We start from the raw sequence: 13326 nt of genomic DNA on the forward strand, positions 1-13326 counted from the left end.
TTTAACCTATTCATAAATGACCTGGAACAACTAGTGAGGTGATCAAATTTGCAGATAACACAAAATTATTCAAAGTTATCAAATCATAAGAGGATTGTAAAAAATGGAAAAAAAGACCTTGCAAGATGAGAGACTAGGCATACAAATGGCAGATGAAATTTAATGTGGACACATGCAACGTGATACACATTGGGAAGAACAATCCAAAATATAGCTGCACAATGCGAGGTTCCACATTATGAGTCACGACTCAGGAAAAGGATCTAGGCATCATCATGGAAAATATGTTGAAGTCCTCTGCTCTGTGTATGGCAGTGGCCAAGAAAGCAAACAGAATGCTAGGAATTATTAGGAAAGACAAGGAGAATAAAACAGAGAATATCATAATGCCTTTTATATCACTCCATGGTGCAATCTCATCTTGAGTATTATGTGCAATTCTGATCGTTACATCTCAAAAAAGATATAACAGAATTAGAAAAGGTACAGAGAACAGTGACCATGCTGAAAATGACCTTCCTGATCTGGTATATCATGTTCCCTTTCTGACTGTATTCTGAAATATAATTTTCAAGACTGGATTTTAAACATGTTGACTGTAATAGTTAGTGATTGCAAGAAATGTATTTGTTTTATCTGTGTGTCTCAACTAGATTGCTAGTTCCAGAACAGAGACTGTCTCGTATGTGTATGTAAACATACTTGGGCATACAACTATTTTGGGCACTGTCACATCATAGCCAGATGGTAAGGCTATTGGGGTTTCTAATTTAAAAGATGTTATGGAAATAGTTTGCACACCCAGAGTATTTTTATCGTGAAATACATTAAAATATAAAAATAATCTCAAAGACACTTCTATAATCAAATTAATGTTTTTGTTTTGCAGGAAAATGGATACTTTTTCAAGTTCTTCACTTCTAGAAACAAGTATAATTATTGAACAGAATAAACATTTCAATTGTTTCAAAATTTTCAATGAGAAATGATTTATTTCTGATATGCAAAACTACTTTTATATTTGACTCTCACTCTAATTCTTAAACACAGTGGGCCGGATTTGAAAAGGGTTACGCGCATAAGGTACGCCCGTAACCGTTTTAAAACCCCCCCTGCACGCACCAAACCTATTTTGCATAGGCTCGGCCGCGCACGCAAGTCCCGGGGCTTGCAAAAAGGGGCGGCCAGGGGCACGGTTTTGGATGGGGGGCGTGTGGGCGGTACGAAGGCATGGCCGAGTGCCCCGACATAGTGGCCTGTGTCGGGGCCTGCCGCGCCGGCGCGCGTAAGTTACTACTGCCTGGAGGCAATAGTAACTTTTCTGATAAAGGTAGGGGGGGTCTAGATAGGGCCGGGAGGGTGGGTTAAGTAGGGGAAGGGAGGGAACGGGCAGCGCATGCAGGGCTCGGCACGCGCAAGTTGCACAAATGTGCACCCCCTTGCGCGCGCCAACCCCAGATTTTATAAGATACGCGTGGCTACGTGCGTATTTTATAAAATCCAGCGTACTTTTGTTCGTGTTTGATGCGCGAACCAAAGTACGAGCACGCGCTCTCTTTTAAAATGTACCCCAGTATTCTTAAGAGAAACCGGTTCCTTTTCAAGGCTTACTTCTCACCAAGATACTATAAGATACGTATTTTTCTCATTTACCCCTAGATTCATCAAAATGTGTTAGTAATGCATAGATAACAATTCCTATTTTTGTGCTGAGAGGAAGAGAGAGAGAGAGAGAGAGAGCACCTATCCACAAGGCCCTCATAGTAGTGAAGTATTTATATCTCTATATGAGGGCCATCTAATTAGTCGAGAGAGGTGTTGCTGGTGGTTTAGGGCTTAGGGGCCAGTTTCTCATATAGAACAGCACAGTACACTTCGATGAACATTTGATGTCATTTAAAGTGAGGAAAGTCTCAAAGATGCCATTTCTACTATGTTTTCTCACCCTAGCTTGATGGACTCTATAACAGGGTACCATCAAGCTAGAGCGAGATAGCATAGTACAAAATGTCATCTTTGTGAAACTTTCATTCGTTTACATTTCTCGTTAACATCTATGGCCCATTGCAAAGTGGTCCAGTTAGACTAGTAAGTATAGTAACCAAGAATTCCTGATTAAGACAGAGATGAGGTGGGAGAAGATGGCAAATAGAACGGATGGAGGACAAATCAACCAGAAGCTGCCCTGTTTCTGATGATAATCTTTCCACACTGCCTTGCTGTCATACCCCAGACTCTATATCTTAGAGATCTTGATACCACTTTGCCTAGCTATCATACCCATGAGGCTACACTTGGGGTCTTTCTGACACTCTGCCTTGCTGATATACCCCTGATGTACCACCTTGATTTCTTGTAACTACTCAAACTTGTTGCCATAGCTCAGACCATACATATTAGGGCCTTGCTGTCACTCTGCCTTTCTGCCATCTTTGTCCTTGATGCTACACCTTAGGAGTCTAGCTGCCAATTTATGTTGCTTCTATTCCCCTTATGCTTTCCTTTGGGATCTTATTGCTACACCCTTTATGCTACACCTAGGGCTTTGCTACTGCTCTGTCTTTCTGCCATCCATGTCCCTAATGGTATGCCTTGGGAGTCTTGCTGCCAGTTTTCCTGGCTACTAAACTGCTTATGCTACACCTTGGGAGTCTTGTGCCACTCTGCTTTTCTGCTATACCCCTTATGCTACACCTTTTAGCGTTCTTTCTGCTACTCTGTGCTGCTGCCGTTGTCCTGTTGTACCTCTTTGAGGGTCTTTCTGCAACTCATTCTTGCTGCAATACCCCAGACTCCATACCTTGATCATCTTACTGCCACTCTGCCTTTCCGCTATACCACTTATGCTACACCTTGGAGGTCTTTCTGAAATTCTTCGTTGTTGTCATATTCCAGACTTTATAACTTGGGGTTTTTTTTATTTTTTTATTTCTGCCACTCTGCTTCTCTGCCAAAGCCAAGAATTTACACTTTGGGTGTTCTTACCACTGTAGATGGCTGCTTTGCACCTCTCATGGTGCTTTGGGGGTCTTCATGTCATTCTTTCAACTACTTTATCCCTCTGTCAGTGTCTGGGGGTTTTCTACACCTATGCTGCTTTATTCCCCTTTCATGTTCATGTCACTTTTCCCCTCCTATGTTGCTTTTGGGGGTTCATGCCACTGTCATTGGTGCTCACATTTGAAGCCTTAGCGTGTTATTGAAGCCTTGGAGTGTTATTGCCGCTGCTGTTGCTTCACTCCTCTGAAAGTGCCTTGGAGAACTCCTCTCACTACTGGTATCCTTTTGTCCCTTTTCGATCCCTTAGGATATTTATGCCACTTTTAGTGCCATTTTGCCACAGTCTTGGTCACTTGGAATTCTCAGCCCCATTCTGATGATGTCAACACACAAGTTTCATTAGAACTGATTAGAAAACCCCAGTTTTGAAGTTCAAAATAGGCTGCATTGTTTCTCCACTGATTTTAATGGGAAATGAAAAAAACAATTGGAACAAATAAATGAAAAATTATTTTTTTGTTTGAAATGAACCAAACAAATGGTGGTTACCTACAAAACAAATAAACAATCCATAACAATCATTTTGCTTCTGCACATCCCTAATTTTAATCATCAACCATCTAACATTAAAGTTCATTATTTCCTTGAGAATTTCAACAGCTGATTAAATGTTAACCCTTTCATATATGATGTCTCAGTCTTTACACTGATAAAATATATTAGGATCTCTGAATCTGTAAGTTGCAGTCCGCTAAAATAAAGGCAACATATTGTAATTTTATGCATCATTGAAAGTCCCAGCTTTTAAGGGATAAACATCTGAGATAAAACACTAAACACTTTGTACTGTAAACTCATAGGACAGATCCCACACCATTAATAATTTATACTGTCACTTGAACAAAGAGTGAACATCATCCTAATAGCAATAGCTTTCTATGCACACTAGTGACATAGCCATATAATGGCTCTATCTATTCAGTAAGTCAGTAATATCTGTGCAAACCAAGAATTAATGAATCAGAATTGTCCTGTGGTCCACTCAGGCCTTCAGAATTCCAAGAAATATTAAATGAATAACAAATATAATTGTATGGTAATAATTGTCTACATCGACAATCTCAATAAGAGAGAAAGGGCACAGTATTCAAAAACATAGGTCAGCAATGTCATTCTGAAAGCCAGAATGTAATTAGTTTTATCTTCTAATTTATTTGTATATCTTTACAAAATTCCAACCAAAGTGATAATGCAATGGAAACCCATTTCAAAAGCATTTGAAAGCCTGAGGCTTCTACATCAGAAGTATTTTTCCCCCCAGCAATTACATTACTATGTCACAGTAAATTAACATGGATTAAAAGTATTTTTAGTAATCCAGTAAGCACATTTAGTACAGCATTGTGTCTTGAATGAAAATACAACAGCTTTAAGCAAAGATTTTATGCAAGAAATTAGTTAATTATAGAATAGAGTCGTGAAAAAATGGTGAATTTCCATGGAGATAAAAAGACTGTTTAATGTAACTCCACGTACAGCTATGAAGCTAGAAGGTTACTCTCAGAAATTGGTCTATTGTTTCAAAATGGAATGCTAATGTTTATAACCCAATGTGACAAAGCTTTTCTTGTCTCCATGAGATGGCATTCTTCAGTGAGCAACCTCTCAACACAATTATTAGGGATGTGCATTCATTTCAAAAGAATGCCAAAAATGGAATGAATAAGGCCATTTTTGGTTCATTCTGAAGGGAAGAAACTAAAAATAGTCTCCTCCAAAAAAAGCTAAATTTTTTTCTGTTATTTTTATAGACGTCTGCCTGGCTGAGCCTCCCCAGACCTCTGCAACATCCACTCCCAGGCCAAAAAACTAATCCAGCTCAGCCAGGTCCAGAGCCAGGGCCTGCCCAGAGCTAATCAGGCTGGGGTCATGGCCTGCCTAGAATGAGATCCGAAATCGGAGCGGCCTCGGAGGGAACTTTCCTTCTGCCCCCCACCTTCCCCTCTCTTTCCCTATCTAACCCGCCTCCCAGCCCTATCTAAATACCCCCCCACCTTTATTTTTTTATTTATGCCTGCTTCTGGGCAGGAGTAGGTTGTGTGCGCCAGCCGAGTGCTGGTGTGTCATCCCCCGGCAAGGTCGCTGTGCCGGAGGCTTTGGTCCCGCCCCCACCCTGTCCCTGGACCACCCCACCCCACCCACTTCCCGCCCCTTTTTTCAAGCCCCGGGACATACGCGCATACCGGGGCTTGTGCGCGTAGCCGGGCCTATGCAAAATAGGCTTGGCGCGCGCAGAAGCGGTTTTTAAAGGGTTATGCGCATATATTATGTGCATAACCCTTTTAAAATCCGCCCCTATATGTTTACATTTGCAATGCCACCAATAATATTTTTGTTACTTTATGTTAAAAACAAAAGATTTTTTTAATAGTGTCCAAAAAACTTTTCTCCGCCCAAATAATGGGCCGGATTTTAAATGCCCTGCGCACGTAAATCCGGCCGGATTTATGTGCGCAGGGCCCTTGCGCGCCGGCGCACCTATTTTGCATAGGCCGCCAGCGCGCGCAGAGCCCCGGGACGCGCGTAAGCCCTGGGGCTTCGTAAAAGGGCCGTGTTGGGGACGTTCCGTGAATGACGTGGCATTTCGGGGGCGTGACACGGCGTTTCGGGGGTGGGCCCGGGGGCGTGGCACCGGCCTGGGGGCGTGGTCGAGGCCTCCGGACCAGCCCCTGGGTCTGGTGATGGCACGCCAGCAGCCTGCTGGCGCGCGTAGATTTACGTCTGCTTTCAGTAGGCGTAAATCTGCCAAAAAAGGTAAGGGGGGGGGGTTTAGATAGGGCCAGGGGGGTGGGTTAGGTAGGGGAAGGCAGGGGAAGGTGGGGGGAGGGTGAAGGAAAGTTCCCTCTGAGGCTGCTTCGAAATTGGAGCGGCCTCGGAGGGAACAGGCAGCGTGCGCTGGGCTCGGCGCGTGCAGGTTGCACAAATGTGCACCCCCTTGCGCGCGCCGACCCCGGATTTTATAAGATACGTGCGGCTACGCGCGTATCTTATAAAATCCAGCGTACTTTTGTTCACGCCTGGTGCGCGAACAAAAGTACGCGCTCGCGCAAAATTATAAAATCTACCCCAATATATGCATTTCACCGTACTTAAAACTTCATACTCTGAAAATGTTTTAACTTAATTGTACGTAGCTGCTCATTAATTCCAAAGAGGCCAAGTTTTGGACAAAGTCCTTCTTCAAGGGTCGCACCATAAAACTGCGATTAACTATTCAAATCATGGTTTTATAGCAATTCTCAACAACGTTCTTCCATTAATGGTGGACAAACTCTTCATCAAACTTTAATACTTAAATACACTACCATGTGACTATAAAAAAATAAATCAAAATCCTCCTTAGACCAAAGATAACCAATCAAGTTCTTCATTGAGTCCTTTAGGATATTCCGTGCTCAATGCATAAATCAAATATTGCTCTCAATAATTCAACCATGTCAAAAAATTACCCCCTTTTTTGTATATTAACAATTTAATCAATCACAGACCACTTGAGCTGGTTAAATGTATGGTGATTCTCCACCCAATGAGCTACCATAGGTGCTGTTAAACTGGTTGTTCTCAATCTGGAACGATGTTCAATAAATCGAAACTTAACTGCACGACTCGTGCATCTCACATATACTTTGGGACAAGGGCATATAACCACATACACCACTCAATCTGACATACAATCATTGTCAAATTTCCTCTTACCCCTATATCTCATTACTGGGTCTATCCAAAGATTGCCCTCTATAGTGTTTACATATAAACTACAGTGTCCACACTTCCAATGTCTACTTTCTAATCTTTTGACCAATAATGCCTACATGCTTTCAACCATGCCTACATTGAATAGCTCTTCCCTTCCCCTCCGTAGTCCGCTCCCCCTCCCTCCAGGGGACCGCCCTCTCCTTATATTAAGGAGATAATCATTGTAAATTGTAAATTGTTATTTTCTTGTTATGACTTCTTGTTTTCTATTCTTCCTACTGCCTTTTGGTTAACCCCCCACCCAGTTTACACTCTCCCTGTTGAAATGTATTTTCCAAGCTTTCAGTTAATATATGAACTGGTATGATGTCCCCACTAATACCGGTATATAAAAGTTTCTAAATAAATAAATAAATAAATAAATAAATAATGAAAAGGGGTTTTTGTTGAATAAATATTTTAAAATTCCAACATTCTACTCTGTACTGAAAATTCACAAAAATCTTTACAATCTCCTACCCTAACCTCCTTTCCCTTTCCCTTCTCCTCCCCACCCTCTAAATTCCTTTTTTTTTTTTGTTTACCTGTTTTCTATCAAGTTACTTCAGGGCCCAACCTGAAGTAACTTGCAGGTGCCGGCAACCTGCTAGTGAGCGATACTCCGGCACAGCAGCAAATGGATGCTGTAACAGCAGCCTCTTGCTCCACCCCACCCTGCCCCTTCCTGCCCCCAGAATGCCCTCTGACCCACAGACCACCCCCACCCCTGGGACCACCCCTCCCTGCTCCAGGGCCAATCCTTGATAGAGGCCTGGCTCTTGTGCGCATAACTGGGATTACGTGCACAGTCGGGCCCCTTTTAAAATGTGTTTGGCCAAGGCCCAGCCGCATGCATAACCCCTGCTTTTTGCATGTGCAGGCCATTAAAAATCGGGCTTATAGTGTCTTTGTGTTGCGGGACCGGGCCGTACCCCGGTCCCTCCACCCACCTTGGGGCTGGCCCGGCCCGTGCGAGTCCATCTTCGGCCTCCCAGGCCCGTTCCGCAGCCTGCCGCGGCATCTCCACTGCGAGGGAGACGCCGCCGATTCCCCGTTGCTGGCCCCGCCCCCTAGGCACGCACGTGCAGGGGCTCTTCTCTTAAAGGGGCCAGCGCGGGAAACTAAGGACAGCTCCAGGATGACGTCAGACGCTGCAGGGTATATTACCCTGCAGCTGGGATGGGATCATCGCCTTGCAACGAGGTTCTCAGGTGTTCCTGACTTGCTAGTTGTTGTCTGCGCTTGGATTGCTTCTGTCTTCGACCCGGCTTGCTCCTGACTCCGTCTCCTGCTTCCGCCCCTTGGTTCTGGTTTCGACGTCCGACTTCTGGCTTCTGACCCGGTTCCGTCCTCGACTTCGTCTTCGGCTGCTATTCCTGGCTTGGTATTGTCTTTTGACCTCTGGGTCCGACCTGGCTCCGTCCACCACTCCATCTTCTGCCTCATCCTTGGCTTGGTTTCTCCTCCGACTCCCGGCTTCCGACTCAACTTTCTTCCTGGTCTTCGCTGGCCCAGAAGATTCACCTAAGTCCCAGCGGCCGGGCCCCTACGGGCACCTCCTGGGGGAGTACCGGCTTCCAGGGTGAAGACTCGTCAGTCACCGGGGCCCAACGTCATCCATCCTTTCAGCCTTTGCCGAGTCCTTGGTCACATAGGACTCCACCGTGTCTCAGTGTCGAAGCCTTCTCTGAGCCCTCCGAGCCCCCTCCCAGTTGGGACGCTTGCTGTGGTCCTCCACAGTGCACCATCTTCTGTTCCAACCGGCCCAAGGGTCCACAACCGTAACACTTTGAAGGGTTCAGTATTAGAATCTCTGGCCATTTTTGTGGATAAATTCTTACAAACTTTAGTGACACAAAAGCCATTGTATTTGAAAGATACTATACAGTTTTTTAATTAGTTATCAGAGATTCAAATATAAGAAAGGGCAATATTGTTGGTTATGATGAACATTCAGTCCTTATATATGCAAATTCTGCAATAAGGGCCTTTGGACATTGTTTCAAAGGAATTGATAAATCATAATGTAGTCAAATACCTGGGTCTTTTCTGATAGCATTGTCAGAGCTGGTTTTGTTCAATAATTATTTCATTTTTAAGGATAGCTTTTATCATCAAGACCACGGTATCCCTATGAGTTCCTCACTTGCTCCCTCTGTGGGTAATTTATATGTAGCAGATTTCGAGCAGAGATTTATATACACTTCTGATTGGTGAAAATATATTTTACAGTGGTATCACTACATAGACAATATATTTATGCTATGTACATCATTAGAGATTCAATTAGATGATTTTGTCAAATGGTCAAGTCACTGGCTAAATATTTGCAATTTATGTGTCAGTATGATAACGTGGCCATATCGTATTTAGAAGAGCTGGTTAAAGTTCAGGGGCAAAATATCATTACAACAGTGAACCAAAAACCTACAGATAAAAACAACTTAACTCTAACTCAGTATGGCTCTGTTCACTATTAAGAATATACAAGCCAACCACACAACTTCGTTCTATGGACAAATGCATTTTGGAAGTACCATCTGTAAAAATAGCAAGTCTAGCATTAACTCATAAACGAGCCTTCTCTGTTGCAGGTCCAATTCCTTGGAACTCCATTCCTGAAGAAATTTGACTAACAGCAAATACAAAAGAATTTAAAATCTTTAAAAACGTATCTTTTTACCATTTCTTATAAAATCAGTTAACTGTCCACAGAAATCCCTAATAAAAAAACTTCTCTGCTGCTTTAACTTAAATAGATATATTTTGAGGAAATTAGCCAGTGCTGTAAATGTGATGTATTTTATGATTTTGATTGTATTGTCATTTTAATTATGTATGTTTTATTGTAAACCGCCTAGACAGTCAGGTCCCTGCACAATTTGCGGTACATAAAAACTTTTAAATAAATACATAAATAAATAAATATCACAGTCATCATGCTAGGTCTTTCAAGAGAGGATTGCCTGTTTCTCTGTTTTTTCGTATACAGCATATTTGTTCCACTACCGAAGAGTTTGACAGACAGGCTATGATACTGATGGAGCAATTTAGACTTCGGGTTTATCCTAATAAAGTGGTTATGCAAGCTTATAAGTGACCAAAGCATAGCAATTGTGAGGAACTGTTGAAATATAAAGCTAGTAAAGATGAGGACCATTTGGTCTGTGTATTACAACAGAGTAGGGATGTGCAGAGGGACCACATACGTTACATTCGGTATTCGTATTCATGGGTGGGCAGATACGTTGCATTCGGCAAGGGGGGGCCCCAATCCATTCATGCATTCCATTCTTATTCATTTCCCGGCTAAAATTTAATTAACTATAACCCCCCACCCTCCTAATCCCCCCAGGACTTACCAAAACTCTCTGGTGGTCCAGCGGGGGTCCGGGAGCCATCTCCTGTACTCGGGGCATCAGCTGCGGGTATGCAAAATGGCGCCGATAGCCTTTGACCTTACTATGTCACAGGAGCTACCAGTGCCATTGGTCAGCCCTTGTCACATGGTAGGAACAATGGACGGCTGGCGCCATCTTGTGCTCCTACCATGTGACAGGGGCCGACCAATGGCACCGGTAGCCCCTGTGATGTGGATGTACTCTGTTGTAGGGATGTGCATTCATTTGCAACATATTGGCAATCCGCATCGTATAGGGCAATATTCATTGTATTCATGGGGAAGCGAAACGTATCGCGATTCCCATGAATACAACAAATCTTCACCAAATTATTCGGCCATCTAAAGGAGTGAATTTAAACAAAACCCCCTCCATCCTGACCCCCACAAGACTTGCCAAAAGTCCCTGGTGGTCCAGCGGGGGTCCGGGAGCGATCTCCTGCACTCGGGCCATTGGCTGCCAGTATTCAAAATGGCGCCGATAGCCTTTGCTCTTACTATGTCACAGGAGCTCCTGGACCCCTGCTGGACTTTTGGCAAGTCTTGTGGGGGTCAGGAGTGTCCCCCAAGACTTGCCAAAAGTCTCTGGTGGTCCAGCAGGGGTCCGGGAGTGACCGCCTGCACTCGGACCGTCAGCTGTCAGTAATCAAAATGGCACCAATAGCCTTTGCCCTTACTATGTCACAGGGGCTACCGGTGCCATTGGTCAGCCCCTGTCACATGGCCATCAGCACCATCTTGTGCTCCTACCATGTGACAGGGGCTGACCAATGGCACCAGTAGCCCCTGTGACATAGTAGGTCAAAGGCTATCGGAGCCATTTTGATCGAGGTAGGCCAGATAGCCCGACAGCATGGAGGGAGAAATCCCTAGCGGGACCCCGCTGGACCATCAGTGATGTTAGTAAGTCTTGGGGAGGGATCGGGATAGTGTGTGTGTGTGTGTGGGGGGTTGTATTTAATGTATTATAGTAAATTTTAATGCTTGGGGTGGGCTTTTTTGAGCTTCGTTTTCCTGCGTCGTTTTTTGGGCCCGTTTCATTTTTCCCTGTTTAGTTTTTGTTTGTTTTTCCAAAAAACTAACCGAGGAAAAACGAACTTTACCCCAAAGCGTCCGACTCAAAAAACGACCCGGTAGAAAAAAACGAAGCTCATCTCTATTAAAATTACGGAATCTAGGAGTAATAATCGACCCTGAGCTAAATATGAAACAACACATTTCATAGAAATTAAAAGAAGGTTACGCCAAACTAATGGTCCTTAGAAGACTGAAACCCCTGCTAATGCTGAACAATTTTCGTACAGTTCTACAGGCAATGATTTTCGCAAGCACAGACTACTGTAACTCTCTGCTATTAGGGCTGCCTCAAGGTACCATTAGACCACTATAAATATTGAAAAATTCCGCTGCTAGAATTCTGACAGGCAAAAAGAAAAGAGACCACATTACAGGAACACTTGCTGAACTACACTGGCTCCCAATCGAAAAAAGAATACAATACAAGGCATTGTGTATAATTCACATCCCTATTTTTGTATGGCCAGAGGAAGGCACCAAATTGAAGTCATTTCTGCATCATCTTCCAGGTAAACGGCACCATTTTTATAGCACTGAGACCCAGTGCAAATGAGGGGGAAAGGGCATTGCTCCTGCCCTTTATCAATGAGAATATAGAAAGGGGGTAAGTGGGAGCTAGGATGGGAGCTCCCCAACCGTGACACCTTTATACAGGGAGGGAAGGACCCGGTCAGGCCTCAGAACCAGGCTAGCTCAGTTTTTGGCCTAGAAAAGGCATCTGCAGGGCCCAGGGAGACCCAGTTTTTTGAAAACTGGTTTGGAATTTTTTTGTTTGTTTTTTTTTAATTATTTTGTAAAGAAAATGAACTGAAAAAAAAATCCCATCCAAAATGAAAAATTGGGGGCTGCACATCCCTATCAATTATTCTGCATGCTTGCTTGTTATCTAACTAGGATATTCAAGACAGACAGCCACAGACCCATTCCAACATTCAATATGTTCTGGCAGAAGATGAAATGCTACAGTAACATATTACCATTGCTCACAAATGAAAATATAAAATGTATTCAGTAGCAGCTGCCTTCTTTTTGTGAACAGCAGGCCTGGCAAGGAACTTTGAGGATGTGTCTGCTTTTGTCAGTGAAAACATCTGGGATAGTTTCCTTTCTCTGAATTCTGACTCAGATTCAATGATTTACCACAGTTGGTGCTACAGAAAACCTTATGTTTTGAAATGAATAGATCCATTTTTTTTCCTATGAAAAGCAAATATTATTTCAATGATATTAATTAACCAAGTAATCTATTTCAACCTAGAGGCTACTGCATTTATGGCCACAATTAATTGTCACATGTCACAACTTTTAAAGATGGTGGAAGGATGATAAGTAGGTTGTATTCTATGAATCAATATGGAATACTAATATAATTTCAGTAACAGCAGATTACATCTTTCCTGGCAATTACAAACATGCATTATGATGTACATTTTCAGTGCCATTTGTCCAGCTAAGTTCAAACGTAGCCAGAAAAATGGCTGGAATTCAAAATCCCTGCAACTGACCATTTCCAAGTTATCAGGCTAAATAATTAGCCAGATAAAACTTAGCCAAAAAACTTGGAGAAGTTCCGTGATGTTTCAAGGCAGCCAGATATTATAGCATAAAGTTAGCTAGCTATCTTTAAGATAGTTGGATATATTCAGCAGCACAGCCACACCACTGAATTACACAACAACATTAGGCCTGGATTTATCAAAATGCTGGAGAGAGAGAGAGAGAGAGAGAGAGAGAGAGAGAGAGAGAGAGAGAGAGAGAGCTTAGCCATACTGCCCTTCCCCTCGATAGATATTTATATCTCTATGGGAGGCCCACCTAGTAACTCAAGGTGAGGTTTAGGTATTAGTGTAGGGGGTTAGGGGCCACTTTGACATTCAATGTGAGACATACGAACAGAACAGTGCTCTCTTGTGAACATTTGATGTTACCCATCAAGCTAGGGAGAACATTGCACAAATCTCATCTTTGGGTGACTCCGAGGGTCATCAAATGTTCACAAGAGAGCACTGTTCTGTTCGTACGTCTCACATTGAATGTCAAAGTGGCCCCTAACC

The sequence above is a fragment of the Rhinatrema bivittatum genome, chromosome 4 (genome assembly GCF_901001135.1).
Source record: "Rhinatrema bivittatum chromosome 4, aRhiBiv1.1, whole genome shotgun sequence".
NCBI lineage: Eukaryota > Metazoa > Chordata > Amphibia > Gymnophiona > Rhinatrematidae > Rhinatrema > Rhinatrema bivittatum.